Raw genomic sequence first — 16,320 nt, 5'->3', positions numbered from 1 at the left:
AAGAAAATTTTCTGAAGAAGGGTCTAGGCCCGAAACGTCAGCCTTCCTGCTCCTCTGATGCTGCTTGGCCTGCTGTGTTCATCCAGCTCTACCTTGTTATCTCAGGTATGGAATGTTGCGTTCCATTATGAAAGCTGTATGAACTCTTGTTTTGCTTTTCATGTCTTCTGTGGCACAATGTATATTACAATATACTGAAAAGATCCATCTCATACATGTAGATGTTGCAATACTTGATTATAACTGCACAATTTGAAATGTTGTGGGAGCTTCTGGCTTTCAAGTCACAACTGGTTTGATTATCTGTAAATATCCCTGACCGAAACACAGTGAGCTTGAGCCCCTTTCTTTCTTAAGGAGACATATGGTTTTAAATGGACATAGCTTTACTTTAGCAGAAGAAGTTGTAACTTCTTGGATTAATAGTTTTATTCAAGTGACTATAACCAAAGCCGATGAGGTCAGATGAGTATAATACACTGTGGTTCACAGATTAGTTATATTAGCAGATTCCTTTTAGCATTGTTGGAAGCACAGCATTTTTGAAAAGGGTGGTAACCATGTAACGTATGATATAAAAGTAGAAATACTCATTTAAGGTAATTGAATGAATCATCTCACTGCTTGGTATTTATGACTAGTGCTCTGAGGACTAATTGCCATGATAGTTTTATTTATTCCCTTATACTGTATATTTTGTTTTTATCCATTACAATTTTTAAAGCTGAGGGTGTTTGTTTATAGTGCCACAGGGCAAGGACTGTCTACAAAATCAAAGACTTATTGTAAGGTGGAGTCCATTTGGCCCTTTATGGCTACATTCTTTGTTAGTGCAATCCAAAATTAATCTTGTGCTGTACCTTTTCTTGGCGTCACTGCATCTCCATCTGTCTCATATGATGATGTATTGCTTTCAGAAAATATATGAAAATCTCTGCCTTAACTACACCTGCAGTGGTGGATTATTAACATTTTCTGGCAGCAATATCCTCTAAGATATCAATTTTCGATTTTTGAGCAGCATCAATCACTGCTGATTGTGCAGTTCATCAGTTGTCAAGGGTCTAAGCACCCCAATTCCCTTTCTAAACCTCTCTTTCCAGTTTTCTTCAGCTGTTTTTTTAAAACTTCTGTCTTTGACCAAGCTTTTAGTCATCTTCCCGAATATTTTTGTTAAGGTACAAATTTTGTTGTAGACCATTGCTGCATTGAGCATAGAGAGAAATATATTAAAAGGTGTTTTATAAATATACCCTGTTGGTGCGCCTCTTAGAATCAGACTCAGTCTTTTTGAAAAAAAAAACTACCTGGTTAGAAACAAGTTGGATAGATTGTGTTCTCCTTGTTCCTCACCCAATAACTGATGGAAAGGGTTATTCCTTCATTATGGTGTGGACCATGTAGTGGCCTACGACAGATCTTGACACATTCTACCAAATACTGCACCAGAGCAGTTCTGGCAATTTTCGTTCAGTATTTCATTTCACCAATGCTCTGTTCTATCTACAGTTCAAGTGGCAGTGTGGCTGCCAAAGTCACCCGTGTATGGTCATCAGAAGGATCTGATTGTTCAGCGGCCATGCTTTGGTTTGCTGTCATGTTCAAATATAATTGACTAGGAGAATGCCACATGAGGAATTCACCATGACTACTGCCAGTAAATCTGGCACTGACCTGGATGGTTTGCTGTGTAGCATCACACACCAGTTGGACGTTCTGATCCAAGATTCACATGTGTTGCTTGAACAGGTTGATGTATCGTCTACGGAATCCAAACTGAATATTTGTGCTTCTGGCTTCCACTATCATCATTGTCATCTTTACAACCACTGGCAATGTGATCCTTGTTATGTTCAAAGATTGCAGTTGTGGCCTTAACGTGATAGATTTCAGTGAAGACGTTCTTACTGAAGCATTCCACAGATACTTTTCTCACTAAGGTCCAGGTAAGAGAAATGCTCCCCAATCAGCCTGAGTGCATAAAGCCTCTTGCTGAAAGTCCTTCTTCCCTCTTCCATCTTGTCCTGCTCTGTATGGCCTTAGTTATTCTCCAAGTCATGCTGTATTCGAGGGCAATTCTGCCTTGTGCATTTTTGGAGGCAACTAATTTATTCAGAAGCTTTGAAGTCAGTGAAAACTCACTCAGCTGATACCACATCACTCCCTGTAGATTTTTATGACTTGAGGGAATTGTACAAAGCATCGGACACTTGTAGAGTTCAAGCAAAAGCACACAATTTGTAAGAAACTGGTGTTCCCTTTAAATAACACTGATGGAATGGGTCTTCCTTCAAGCTGCTGAAAGCATGTTCAGTTTGAGAGGTTAAGAGAGGAGATTAGCTGCACTGTACAGACCCAAAACAACATGTATGGTGTTAAACTAGTTTGGCATGCTGAATAAAGTCTTTAAAAAAAGTCCAAAGTCTGTCTGATCTGTATATGTCTGGTGGTTGTCCACTATGTGCACACTAATGTCCTCACATCTGTAGTACCTGGTATAATATGACTGAAATGTTTACAAGCATCAGGTGCCAATTTGAAGCTCTAAGGTCCCCTGTAGCTAATACTACACTTGCAATGCTTACTGAACTGCATGTTCACTTTAAAATTGATACACAGCTAAGAAAATATGCATCTAAAAGGGCATAAAATTAAGAACTGTAGATGCTGGAAATCTGAAAAATGGGTTACTTTCAGCACAGCCAACTAATTTTCAGCCATTCATAGTCCCCATCAACACCTATGTAGCTTTTCTTCTTCCATGGCTTACTACCAATAATCCTTCCTTTCTTTCTCTCGCTGGGCTCTGTCTCCACCTATCAGCGCACTCCTTTTCCTTCCCCCTCCCTTTGTCATCAAGATAAATGCCATCCTTTTTTCCCCACTTCCCCACATGCTGTCAGTTCTGAAGTATGTCCCTGGATTTAAACATTAACTGTTTTCTCTCCACAGATGCTACCATACCTGAGTTTCTCTAAGAGGGAACTTGTACAGAAGTGGTTATTCACTGTGTAGCACATTCCCAATTTCTATGCTGTCAAGCTATTGCTTGCAAAGAGAAGATATTACTTGCAACATCCCAAATCAGATGCAATCAGTCTTAATTATTAGCTCAGAAACAAGAGTGAATAGGCTCAGTTTAAAAAAAAAATCACCAGATAGTCTCTATCTGTTTAACCAGCAATCTGCACAGTGAACCAGTGATACAAGGAAATAGTTTTTAAAGGATTTGGGCTTTCTGTCAACAGTGACAATTACACCGTCTGATAAAGCCATTGCTATTTTATACTGAGTCTTAAACAATGTATGGGTTGTACATCACATGTCATTCAACATTGTGGCATTAGTCCTGTACAACTGAGGTTATAGTTAATAGTAATGATAATAGAAACAGTCTAGATATTTATCAACCTCAATTTATTATGTAAATAGGTAGTAGACACCTTTATCCAAAGATTAGTTTGGACGTCACACATTCTGGTGTATCTCAATTAAGTATTCCCCCGCAAGAATTTAAATTAGAGTATATATTCTAGGACATTTTTTATTTCAGACCAAACCATGAACATTTGTAGTACTTTGCTTTTACTCTTCTGAGTACATTGTTTTCCTGTTGAGTATCGTCTAGTTTGGGTCTCTAAGAAGGGATATACATGTCATAGAAGGAGTGCAACACAGGGTCAACAAATTAATCCCTGGGATAGCAGGACTGTTTTATGAAGAGATTCAATATATATTCCTGAGAATTTCAAAGAATGAGGCATGAAACTCAAAACATTCTTAAGGGGTATGATAGAGTGATGCATATGTTTGCCCTGGCTGCTGAATCTAAAACCAGAGAACAAAGGAAAGTGATAGTCTAGTGGTATTATCACTAGACAAGTAATCCAGAAACTCAGCTAATGTTCTGGAGACCAGCGTTCCAATCCCACTGTGGCAGATAGTGGAATTTGAATTCAATTTAAAAAAATCTGAAATTAAGAATCTACTGAAGACAATGAAAACATTGTCAATTGTCAAAAAAAAAACCCATCTGATCAGGGAAGGAAATCTGCCATCATCACCTGGTCTGCCTAAATTTGACTCCAGACCAACAGCAATGTGGTTGACTCCCAATTGCCCTCCAAAATGGCATAGCAAGCCACTCAGTTAAACCATTTTGTACAAATTCTCAAGAAAGAGATGAAACCAGACGAACCACCCACCACTGATCTAAGCATCAGAACAGACAATGGCACAAACAGCTATGTCAATCTTGCAAAGTCATCCTTACTAACATCTGGAGGCTCATGTTAAAATTGGGACAGCTGTCTCAGAGACTAGTCAAGTACCAGTCTGACATAGTCATACTTATGGAATCATACCTGACCATGTTCCAGACGCTACCATCACCATTCCTGTATATGTCCTGTTCCACTGGCAGGACAGACCCTGCAGAGGTGGTGACTCAGTCGTATACAGTCAGAAAGGAATTACCCTCAGAGTCCTTAATATTGACTCCGGACCCCATGATGTCTCATGGCTTCAGGTTAAACATGAGCAAGGAAATCTACTGCTGATTACCACGTACTGTCTTCCCTTGGCTGATGATCCAATACCCCCCACAATGTTGAACAAAATTTTGAAGAAGCACTGAGGGTGACAAGGATGCAAAATGTACTCTGGGTGGGGAATTTCAACATCCATCACGAACAGTGGCTTGGCAGCACCATGACCGATTGAACTGGTCGAGTCCTAAAGGACACAGCTGCTAGACTGGGTCTGTGGCAGGCGGTGAGAGGGGAAAAACATATTTGACCTCATCCTTACCAATTTGCCAATGCCGATGCATCGGTAGGAGTGACCACCGCACAGTCCTTATGCAGGCGAAGTCCTGCCTTCACCTTGAGAGTACTCTCTACTGTGTTGTGTAGTTAAAACACTGTGCTAAATCGGACAGACTTCAAACAGATCTCGCAACTCAAGACTGGGCATCCATGAGGTGCTGTGCGCCATCAACAGCAGCAGTATTGTACTCGAACACAATCTGCAACCTCATGGTCCAGCATATCCCCTACTTAAACATTACCATCAATGGTTCATTGGAGAGTGCAGGACGGCATGCCAGGAGCAGCAACAGGCATACCTGAAAATGAGAGGTCAATCAGGTGAAGCTATCAAACATGACTATTTGCATGTTAAACAGCATAAGCAGCAAGTGATAGACGGAGCTAAGCAATCCTACAACCAATCGATCAGGTCTAAGCGCTACAGTTCTGCCACATCCAGTCATGAATGGTGGTGGTTAATTAAACAACTCACTGGAGGACAACGCTCCACAAACATCCCCAACGTCAATGACAGAAGAGCAAAAGCTTAAGCGCAGAATAGAAGGCCAAAGCATTTGCAGCAATCTTCGATCAGAAGTGCCAAGTGGTTGATCCATCTTGGACTCTTCCAGTGGTCCACAGCATTACAGATGCCAGTCTTCACCCAATTCAATTCACTCCACGTGATATCAAGGAACGGTTGGAGGCACTGGATATTGCGAAGGCTATGGGTCCTGACAATATTCTGGCAATAGTACAGAACTTACTGCTTCCCTAACCAAGCTGTTCCAGTATAGATATAAGACTGGCAGCTACCCAATAATGTGGAAAATTACCCAGGTACATCCTGTACACAAAAAGCAAGACAAATCCAACCTGGCCAATTATCGCCCCCATCGGTCTACTCTCAATCATTAGTGAAGTAATGGAAAATGTCATCAACAGTATTTTTAAGCAGTGCCTGCTCACTGGCGCCCAGTTTGGGTACAGCCAGGGCCACTCAGCTCCTGACTTCATTACAGCCTTAGTTCAAACATGGACAAAAGAGCTTAATTCTGGAGGTGAGTTGAGAGTGACAGCACTTGACATCAAGGCTGTATTCATCCATGGGGAGCTAGCAAATTGGATACAAAATTGGTTTGAAGATGGGAGACAGAGGGTGGTAGTAGAGGGTTGTATTTCAGACTGGAGGTCTGTGACCAGTGATGTGTCACAGGGATCGGTGCTGCATCCACTGCTTTTCATCATTTATATAAATGATTTGAATGTGATTATAGGAGGTATAGTTAGTAAGTTTACAGATGTTAGCAAAATTGTTGGTGTAGTGGACAGTGATCTCAGAGTACAACAGGACCTTGATCAGGTGGGAAATGAGCTGAGGAGTGGCAGATGAAGTTTAATGTAGATAAATGTGAGGTGCTGCATTTAGTAAGGCAAATCAGGGCGGGGCTTATACAATTAATGGTAGAGCCCTGGGGAGTGTTGCTGAACAAAGAGACCTACAGGTGCAGGTGCACAGTTCCTTGAAAATGGAGTCGCAGGTAGACAGTGTTGTAGATGGCGTTTGGAATGCTTGATCAGTGCATTCAGTGTAGGATCGGTTAGGAAAGCAGCAAGTTTTGTACCATTGCTGGAACATTGTCAGGGTCCATAGCCTTTGCAGTTGCACCTGTAAAGGACATTGGTGAGGCCATGTTTGGAATACTGCATTCAGTTCTGGTCTTCCAGCTGTAGGAAAGATGTTGTTAAACTTGAGTGTGTTCAGAAAAGAGTTTCAAGGATGTGCTGGAATTGGAGGGTTTGAGCTATAGGGAGAGGCTGAATAGGCTGAGGCTGAATAGGCAGAGGCATTTTTCCCTGGAGCGTCGGAGACTGAGGGATAACCTTACAGAGCTTTATAAAACCATGAGGGGCATGAATAGGGTGAATAGTCAAGGTCTTTTTCCCAGGGTGTGGGAGTCCAACCCTAGAAGGCATAGGTTTAAGGTGAGAGGGGAAAGATTTAAAAAGGACCTGAGGGGGCGACTTCTTCATGCAGAGGATGGTGTGTGTAAGGAATGAGCTGCAACAGGAGGTGGTGAAGGTGCATACAACTGCAATATTTAAAAATGGATCTGGATGGGTACATGAATAGGAAGGGTTTAGAGGGATATGGGCCAAATGATGGCAAATGGGACTAGATCAGTTTAGGATATCTGGTCTGCGCGCACGAGTTGGACTGAAGACTCTGTTTTTGTGCTGTTTACCTATGACTTTTTGACTGAGTGAAGCATCATGGATCCCTAGCAAAACTGGAATCAATGGGTATGAGGGGGCAAAGTCTCTGCTGGTTGGAGTCATAGCTGGCACATAGGAAGGTGGTTGTGGTTATTGGAGTTCAGTCAGTTCCTGGACATCTCTGCAAGTGTTCTGCAGAGTAGTGTCCTAGGCCTAACCATCTTCATCAATGACCTTCCTTCCATCACAAGGTTAGAAATGGGGTTGTTCGCCAATAATTACACAATGTTCAGCACTATTCGTGATTCCTCAGGTATTGAAGCAGTCCATGTTCAAATGAAACAAGGTCTGGACAATATCCAGGCTTGGGCTGACAACTGGCAAGTAACATTTGCACCACACAAATGTCAAGCAATGACCATCTCCAATAAGAGACAATTTAATCACTGCCCCTCAACATTCAATGATGTCACTAACACTATATCCCCACTATCAAAACACCTGGCGTTACCATGGACCAGAAACTCAACTGACCTGTCACATAAACACAGTGGCTACAAGAGTAGCTCAGAGGATAGGTATACTATGGCGAGTAACTCATCTCCTGACTCCCCAAAGCCTTTCGACCATCTACAAAGGGCCGAGTCAGGATGAATATTCCCCACTTGCTTGGATGAGTGCAGCTCCAACAACACTCAAGAAGCTTGACACCGTCCAGGACAAAGCAGCCAGCTTGCTTGGCACCACATCCACTCCCTCAACCACTGATCCACAGTAGCAGCTATGTGTACCATCTACAAGATGCACTGCAGAAATTCACCAAAGATCCTTAGATAGCAAATTCCAAACCAACAACCATTTCAATATAGAAGGACAAGGGCAGCAGATACTTGGGAACACCACAACCTGCAAGTTCCCCTGCAAGCCACTCACCATCCTGACTTGAAAATATATTGCCGTTCCTTCACTGTTGCTGGGTCAAAATCCTGGAATTTCCTCCCTACAGGCATTGTGGGTTAAACTACAGCATACAGTCTGCAGCAGATTAAGAAGGCAGTTTACCACCACCTTCTCAAGGGAAATAAAATGCTGGACAGCCAACGATGTCCACATCCCATGAGTGAATTTAAAAAAAAGGAGACAGTTCAGGAAAGTGGCATGGAGGTAGGTGATCAGCCGTGATCCAGTTAAATGATGGAAAGACTTGACACGTGAATGGCCTTCTCCTGTTCCTATGACACAGACTTTACCTGGGGGCTAACATTTCATCTAAGCTGTAGAGTCACTCCAAGGGTCTGCATGTGCCAATCGGCGAGCTGATGCCATTTCCAGCAATGACTTCCAGATTTGGAAGTCGCTGCTGCATATGGATGCCAGAGGTTCTTGCAGAAGAAACTAAAATGAGGGATTGTAGTTGGGGACGGTCCCTGGAAAACAGTGGTATAGGATGCCTTTTCAGAACATCACTATTGCTAGGTCTTCAGCAACATCATTTTTGTCTAAATGGCAGAAGTGTGAAAATGAAATTAAATGGCGATTGCCAAATGGGAAGGCAAAGCTTGTCTCAACTCGGACAACAGTGGAATATAAGTCTTGGGAGAATAACATAGGGCAGTAATTATTGGTGCAAGTCACTTCTACCATAATTTCCCCTATTTTACACTGTTCAAAAATTCCCATGTAACAGATGTGTGTAGAAGAATATCTGTTGATATATAGCAGCAAACAAATATTAGGTGTTGCTCCTCAACACACAGATGGTAGATGTTAAGGACTGAATCTGTATATATTAAGTTTATTTTACACAGTGTGCATATACACAAATAATATATTTTTATTGTATATTGTAATATTTCATACTCTGTATTAACAGTGCAACTGAACACAGCATATAAAAACATAAGAAATGGTAGAGATGGATCATTTGGCCCCTTGAACCTGCCCTGCCATTGAACAGGATCATGGCTCATCTTCTACCTCAATTCCACTTTCCTCTGTGAGCTTGACATCCCATAATTCCCACAATATCCATAAATCTATTGATTACTCTTGAATATACATATTGACACAGCACAGTTCATTGGTGTAGGGATTTCCAAAAATCCAAGATTCAGTGAAGTGCCTCATCATCTCAATCCTAAATGGCCAATCCCTTATTCTGGGAGTGCACCCCAAAAGGAGAAAATAAGCCCATCAGCACCAACCCTGCCACGTCCCTTAAGAATTTTGCATGTGTAATTGAGAACGCCTCACCTTGAGTAAACTCGAGTCTACTCAATTATTTCTCATAAAGCAATCCCTTCAAACCATAAACCTAGATGAACCTCTATCGTACTCAAAGACTGGTATGTGATTCTAAACTATTCATGAAGACAATTGCGAATGACGTTGTCTTATAAAAGTTGTAAAATTATAAGAAACTAATCTTTAACTTAAGGTGATCATCAGTGGTAGCTGAGCCTTTTAACGACGAACTTCTTGTTTCCAAGAGGTTCCACGATTTCCATACCATTCCATCTGTAATTGGTTTTATTCGGAGGGAGAGCGACTGAATGCTGGATTGCCTGTTCTGTGGGCGACGGACACCCACCCAACTTTGTTCCCAGTGAATTGGACCCCATGCACTTCTCACCGGACCCTGTTGAGGGAGGGGCGGAACCGCTGCCGGGTCTGCTCGAGACAATTGGTCGGTCAGGTCGGCCGCCGATTCCCATTGAACCAAACCAATGTCAATCACGGACAGTCAAAACAGCAGGTTAGGCTGCGCCCCTAAGGCCGTGTTGTGGATTTGAAAATTGAGGGGGAGGGGATCAAAACCGACTCCCGAAAGGAATGGGGGTTTAGGACAGGGAGAGGCCGGGTTATTCGAACCCCACGGAGCTGGAGACGGACTGACCGTCGCGTCAAGCGATCCACCTGGACTTCGTAAATATATAATATACACCTCATCCTCTTCAAAAAGAACACTTAACGCTGCATCTCATCTCGTTGCTGTGTCGGACGTGCCTACCAGCATTTATTTTTAATCTTATTTCTTCACTTACCCTCTAATTAATGTCTGCCCTGGAAACGTCGTTTAACCAGAGTAACATCCCAGTCGGGCTGGCGGGGGTGAGACGACCTTTTGAACGCGACCAACGGCATTGTCATCGACAGCGGCGGGGAGCTAATTTAACGGATTTCTAATTTAAATTCTTTTTTTTCCGCCGAATCCTCGCTGGAAGATTGAAGCGAGCAACCGAACAAAAGCCAGAGGGGGTCAGAGTTCGGGAGGGAGGAATCAGTGCGACAGCTTAACGAGTCCCCACGGAAACTGTCACCCTGGAAACCACAGCACCAACAGGGGCCAGTAATCATGGCAATGACTGACATCCTCACTTGTCAAACAGCAGAGAGAGAACCTTTAGATCACTTGAGGATCTTGCCTGAGCTCAGGAAGGGTGAAATACTCAACGAAGGACGTGCTGCCTGTACAATCGGTTATATTTTCAGTACAGTACTGCATTGGGTCTGGTGCGACAGAACCAGACCTATGATTTGGACTCACTCAATTAGTAGTGCTAAAGGAGGGCAAAAGATTTGTTGAGAGTAAAGACAACTTTACAGCTATAGCCGAAATCTTTAGGTGGTCTGTTGCCTCACTTGGGCTAGTGTAAAACATTTTGGAAAATGAGTGTGTAGGATTTGAACAAATCTTAAAAAGGAAATTGACCTAAATTTAAAAAAGTAATTGACCTAAGAAATAAAGTTAACTTTCTCAAAGGGCATTTCAGCAATAGAAGACAACGTGGAGTAAGGTCTTGAAGGTGGCATTCTAAGAATTATTCTCAAAGCCAAGTACCATAGTCAAAGTAGGAAACGCTTAGCATATGACACCTTCCCTCTAGGCAAGGCGTTGGAAACTAGCTATCTGGGGTACTTTCTAAATCAATCTGTTCAGAGCTGATATTACACATCTCTGGAGCAGTTGGGACTTGAACCTAAGACTCTTGGTTCAGAGATAGGAATACTACCCCCCGGGGGGGAGACGATGAAATGGGTGAGGGAAACAAATGAGATAGAAACTAGAATAGACTTGCATGATGAGTTAGAATGTTCAATGTAGAAACAGCCCACTTTAAACATATAGGTAACGGGTAAGTAAAGTGGAAGTGGCTGAATACAAGAGAAACCTTAAAATTGACAGCTCGGAATCTGTTGGAAGAGTTGTTCCAAAGAGCCATCCAGTGGTTTTAATATGCAATTGCATTGTGATATCAACATCAGAAAACTGAATAGGAAATATGGACATTGGAATTTATAATAGAAATTCCAACAAGTAGACCCGACAAAATAGTGCATGTTCATCCTAAGACATTCATTCTTAGTCAAAACCATAACAATTCATACATTTGTACTAATCTATCCAAAATTTGTTTAATTTGCCTCCTGTTGATTCAAAGAAGTGATCGTTTATTTGTCAACACCATTATGATTGTTTCTAAAAGAAATATGCAGTTGAGGAAAGTTATGTCTGTACTATGGATGGAAGTAATATTTCCTAATGTATATACAAATTGGCTAGGTTTTTCTATATTAAATCATGGGAAGTCAGAAATGTGGAAAAATGGCTTCCTGCATTCTGGCTTTTGAAAATATTACATAATAGATATTACTACTTATGCATATCAGGAAAAGCCAATAATAAAATACCTACAGTGGCTATCCATTCAACTCCCTTTCTTGGAAAAAACGCTTATCAACATTTCAAAATCCTCGTTCAATATAAAGTTAGAGGATTTGCTATGGAATTGTGAATGAAAGTGGCGCATCCAATGGCATAAAACAATTCCTTACCATTATGAGTCACTTCTTTTTCCACGAAAATATTTTCTAGGTTCAAATTACTTGAAATACTATAGGTAATATAGACTAACAAAACATATTCTTTCAAAAAATCAATTTGTTCACATGTACTATGACACAGGGCTGGAGCAGGTGAGACTTGAACCCAGGTCTTCTGGCCCAGAGATGTGGATGTTACTAATACACCACGAGGCCTCTCATCTAATAGAACATTAATGGTTGGCTTAAGACTTCCTTTTCACACAGAAAGCATGTGGATGTTTGTACTCAATTCTGCTGTAATAGCATTAAGTATTAGTCTACAATTTATTGCTGGCATAACTAATTTCAGTGGTTCAACTCCTATTAAGGTGTCCAAGTCTCAGGGTTGCTACTGCTGAAACATGGCTAGATGTAGATAGGTTTCTTTTCCCAACTCTAACAGGTCATAGCAAAGTAATGGAATTCAAGTCAAACATTAAAAAAGTGTTTCATTTTTGTCTTTTCTCACTCAATTTGGTTTTTCTTTTGGCTGACCAAACTGGAGGATATCTTGAAGAGCAAAAATATGTTGATTCCAAAAGTTTCAACTTTAAAATTCAGTCAAGTTCACAATGAATACAGGAGTGGGAAACTAATTCATTTTGCAATTTATCCGGTATTTAAGTGCATCTTGCAAACAATAAATTTCACATTACTGTACCACTAATTTGTCAGCAAAATTGTGGTATATGCCAGCTGGGTTCAGGGAACTCACTCCTGGCAGCAAAGACAGAACCACAGAATGTTAGGCAGAGCCATACTCCCTTCATTGACAAGATCTTCTGATGCAATATATTAAATACATTTTTAATATCCTCCTGCTTTTAAGATTTTCATCAACTTTGAATCCAATCATTCACCGCAATAATATTAACAGCAGAACCACTTAATTATCACGTGGTTTCATATATAATGAAGAGGCACCTATATAAAATCTTACCATTTCAGTTACAGTATTGAGGCTTTTGTGAGGATATTTGGTAATAAATAATGCCACAGGGTAGATAAAGGAGCAGACTTTTCCAGTAGTTATGTATCAATTGGAGGCCAAAAATAAAAACAAAATTGCAAGTGATTGGAACTGAAAGCAGGAGAAGCCTCTTCAATTCTTAGTTCTGGAAGCGAATTCAATGATTGAGGCAAAACTGTCAACATTCAAGATTACACTGGACAGATTGTCGAAGAGCCGGTTTCCATGTTGTAACTTTCTGTATTTTTCTAATTTGTTTAGCTTGAAGCAATTAACTAGGATTTTGCATACTTTAACCTTCTATTCCACTGTTAAAACCATATAAAACTTCACAGACATAAATTCTCAAAACTCCGTGACCCTAGTTTTATCCTTGCATATTTACAGAACCATTTCTTCCAGCTCACAATTAAGCAAACAGAATTTTCCATTTTGTATCTAACACCAGAAAATAAATTTCAGGTTTTTATGAAAATGGTTCAAAATTTTGAAAAAAATAAATTACTTTGATGACGGGTGTTCCTCATGAAGAAAAACCTAATAATTTTGCTAATAGTATTTTACAGGTTTGCTACTTTAGAGCTGGTGAGCAAATTTGTCTCACGCTGACTTGAGATTCACAAGACCTGCTTCACAAGACTCATATTTCCCCTTTTATGAAGTACGTGACTTGTGCTCATCACCCACTATCTCTTTTCTCACACTACATCCCAGCCCTAAAACAGCAGTAAGATCATTTTGTCATTCACACACTTCACTGAGTTTTAGAAGATCACAGAATCCCTACAGTGTGGAAACAGGCCCTTCGGCCCAACAAGTCCATACCGACCCTGAGAGCATCCCACCCAGACCCATCCCCCTATAACCCATCTAATCTACACATCCCTGAACACTACAGACAATTTAGCATGGCCAATCCACCTAGCCTGCACATCTTTGGACTGTGGGAGGAAACTGGAGCACCTGGAGGAAACCCACGCAGACACGGGGAGAATGTGCAAACTCACACAGACAGTCACCACAGGACGGAATTGAACCCAGGTCCCTGGCCCTGTGAGGCAGCAGTGCTAACCAATGAGCCACTGTGCTGCCACTTTTAATAAATATTCATATTATATAGTGGGGCTTGCCCACCTCTTAACCGACTAATTCTTCTCTTTCCACTCCCCAGTCACCACATATCAAGTTAACACCACTCCCTGATCCTTATGCTATCAATGGATTTGATGCCTCAGCAGCCTAGAATTATCTTATTTGCAAACCCTTCTTTGTAGTTTCCAAAGCATTTAATACTGTAGTTGACTACGACATTGACGTCCAATGCCTCCCATCATCCAGTTTGATGAAATTGCCATATACAGATTTTATTCCCATTTTCTGAATGCACTCTGTACATGTTGAACAATTGCATCTCTCCCTTCTCTATTTCTTGAACCCTATCCCCATTTGATTTCAGCAACATTATTCATTATGTATCTGAACTCCTAAACGGCCTCTGGCAGCATGTCCTGAATGAAGCATAGCCTATTTTAGTCCAAGTCAAAGGACAACTGTTTAAGAATCTGCCACAAACTTCACTCTCTTGATGCCATCTGCATCCATGTCTGCTATTCTCAGTCTAAACCCTCTATTCGTAACCAGTGTCTCATTTAACCCAGAATTATGCTTGAGAAACATCATCCATTCATCACTAACAGTTTTTCTTTTCATCTCCATATATAAACACCAGTAACTCAAATGCACTTTTCCCACCATATTTAAACACTATTCATGCTCTTCTTCTATTATTCATCTTTAATCAACATTTCCGAAACCTATCACATGGCCTATTCTGCTAATACATTCTCTCATCCATAACTTGCATTGGCTCATCACCTCCAAAATAAACAATGTTCATTATGTTCGTGGTTGGCCTCAGTCAATCTCATTTATGCTGTCTCCTCTAATTTTGTAACCTGTCCTGACTACCTCATTGCTTGGAGTCTTATCTTCTGTGGATGTCAGTGGGTCTGGCAGCATCAATGAAAGGAGAAATAGATTTTAGGTAGAGTCCAATGATACTTTTCATAACTCAATCGATGCTGCCAGACCTGCTGAGTCTCTCCAGCATTATCTATTTTCATTTCAGATTTTCAATATTGCACTATTTGGTGTTTTACTTTTGTGCATTTATCGTTAACTAGGAGCGGCAGAACTTCAGGCCAAGATTTCTTTCAACCCTTCTTGACTTGAAGTTCATTTACTTACACATCTATTTTGAAACATCCTGCGATATTTCCCCATCATAAAGGGCACAAAATGCAAATTGTTGTTTGGTACTTGCACGGAAAGGCCTAACAGGTGATTTCAGTTCAAGCCTTAGCTAAGCTACAAGATGATTCTTTTGGATTTTTAAATTTCAAAGTACTCTAAGGTTACAGGGACTATAAAACTGCACCACAACCTCTAAAGTGTTGCCAAATTACGCTCAGAGAAAAAGTGTTATAGCTTATGATCAGAAGGTACCTATAATTTCAAGTTCTTACAACTTTTAAAATTTTAAACAGCTTATATTTGAAAATGTAATTTATGTTGGGGGGAACATATGTAATGGGAAAATATGTCAGTAGTTGCACTGTATAACTATAGGTACAGTTTCAGTTTGAACTACATTAACATAAATAACAAAAATACTGATTTTGCTGAGATCAGTTTGCCACAAATGGCAAGTTCAACTGATAAATAATGTTATGCTTACAAACAATACTAGCAGAGATAACAGGCCATAACAGGTTCATATGAACATTATGTTCCACACCCCTCCTCATTTAACATATCCTTGAACTCCTTTCTTTGCATGCACTTATCCAGCTCCTACTTGATCATATCTATGCAATTATATTAACCCTGTGCAAGTTCCACAACCTGACCACTTTCTACATAAATAAGTCTCTTTTGAATTCCCCTTTAATAAATCCAATGACTAATTTGTATTTGTGATCCTTAAATCTTGTTTTGCAGTTGGAAATATCCTCTTTGCCTACTCTATTCAATGAAGTTCACAATAAGACCGCTAGTAGTCCACTACACAAGTCTTCTCTTTCCAAGAAATGAAAAGGCCTGGCCGATTTCAATTTTTCCTGATTGATGTAACCTCAGTTCTGGTATCATTGTAGCAAGTTTTTTTTTTGCACTTTCTGCAGTAACTCTATTTCCTTTTTGTATTAAGACCAAAACTATTTACAATACTTAAAGTTCTGTACAAGTTTAAACAAACTATGTTTTTCAATCCTACCCCACTAGAAATGAACTTTGATTTAACAAACAAAGCCATAAAAATTAATTTGTACATCTGCATCACTAGATTCCTCTGCTCATCTGGTTTTATTCCTATTAAAATATATTACCTTGCACTTATCTTTATTAAAGCACATTTGTCAATAACATGCCCATTATGAAAGCTTCTCATATCTTCCTATA

General features: G+C 40.5%; 1 protein-coding gene across 1 annotated transcript in view; it reads right to left on the bottom strand.

Moving 5' to 3' along the window:
• LOC109927463 (zinc finger protein Pegasus-like) overlaps positions 1-10,367 on the bottom strand; it is a 22,706-nt gene extending 12,339 nt beyond the window's left edge. Inside the window, exon 1 of the mRNA XM_020527486.2 lies at positions 10,070-10,367. The gene's annotated coding sequence lies outside the window, so the exon portion shown is untranslated. The remainder of the gene's footprint in view (positions 1-10,069) is intronic.
• Positions 10,368-16,320: the final 5,953 nt, after the last annotated feature.

The sequence above is a fragment of the Rhincodon typus genome, chromosome 20 (genome assembly GCF_021869965.1).
Source record: "Rhincodon typus isolate 14 chromosome 20, sRhiTyp1.1, whole genome shotgun sequence".
In the NCBI taxonomy this organism is placed as follows: Eukaryota; Metazoa; Chordata; class Chondrichthyes; order Orectolobiformes; family Rhincodontidae; genus Rhincodon; species Rhincodon typus.
This window is presented reverse-complemented; position numbering and strand designations above follow the sequence as displayed.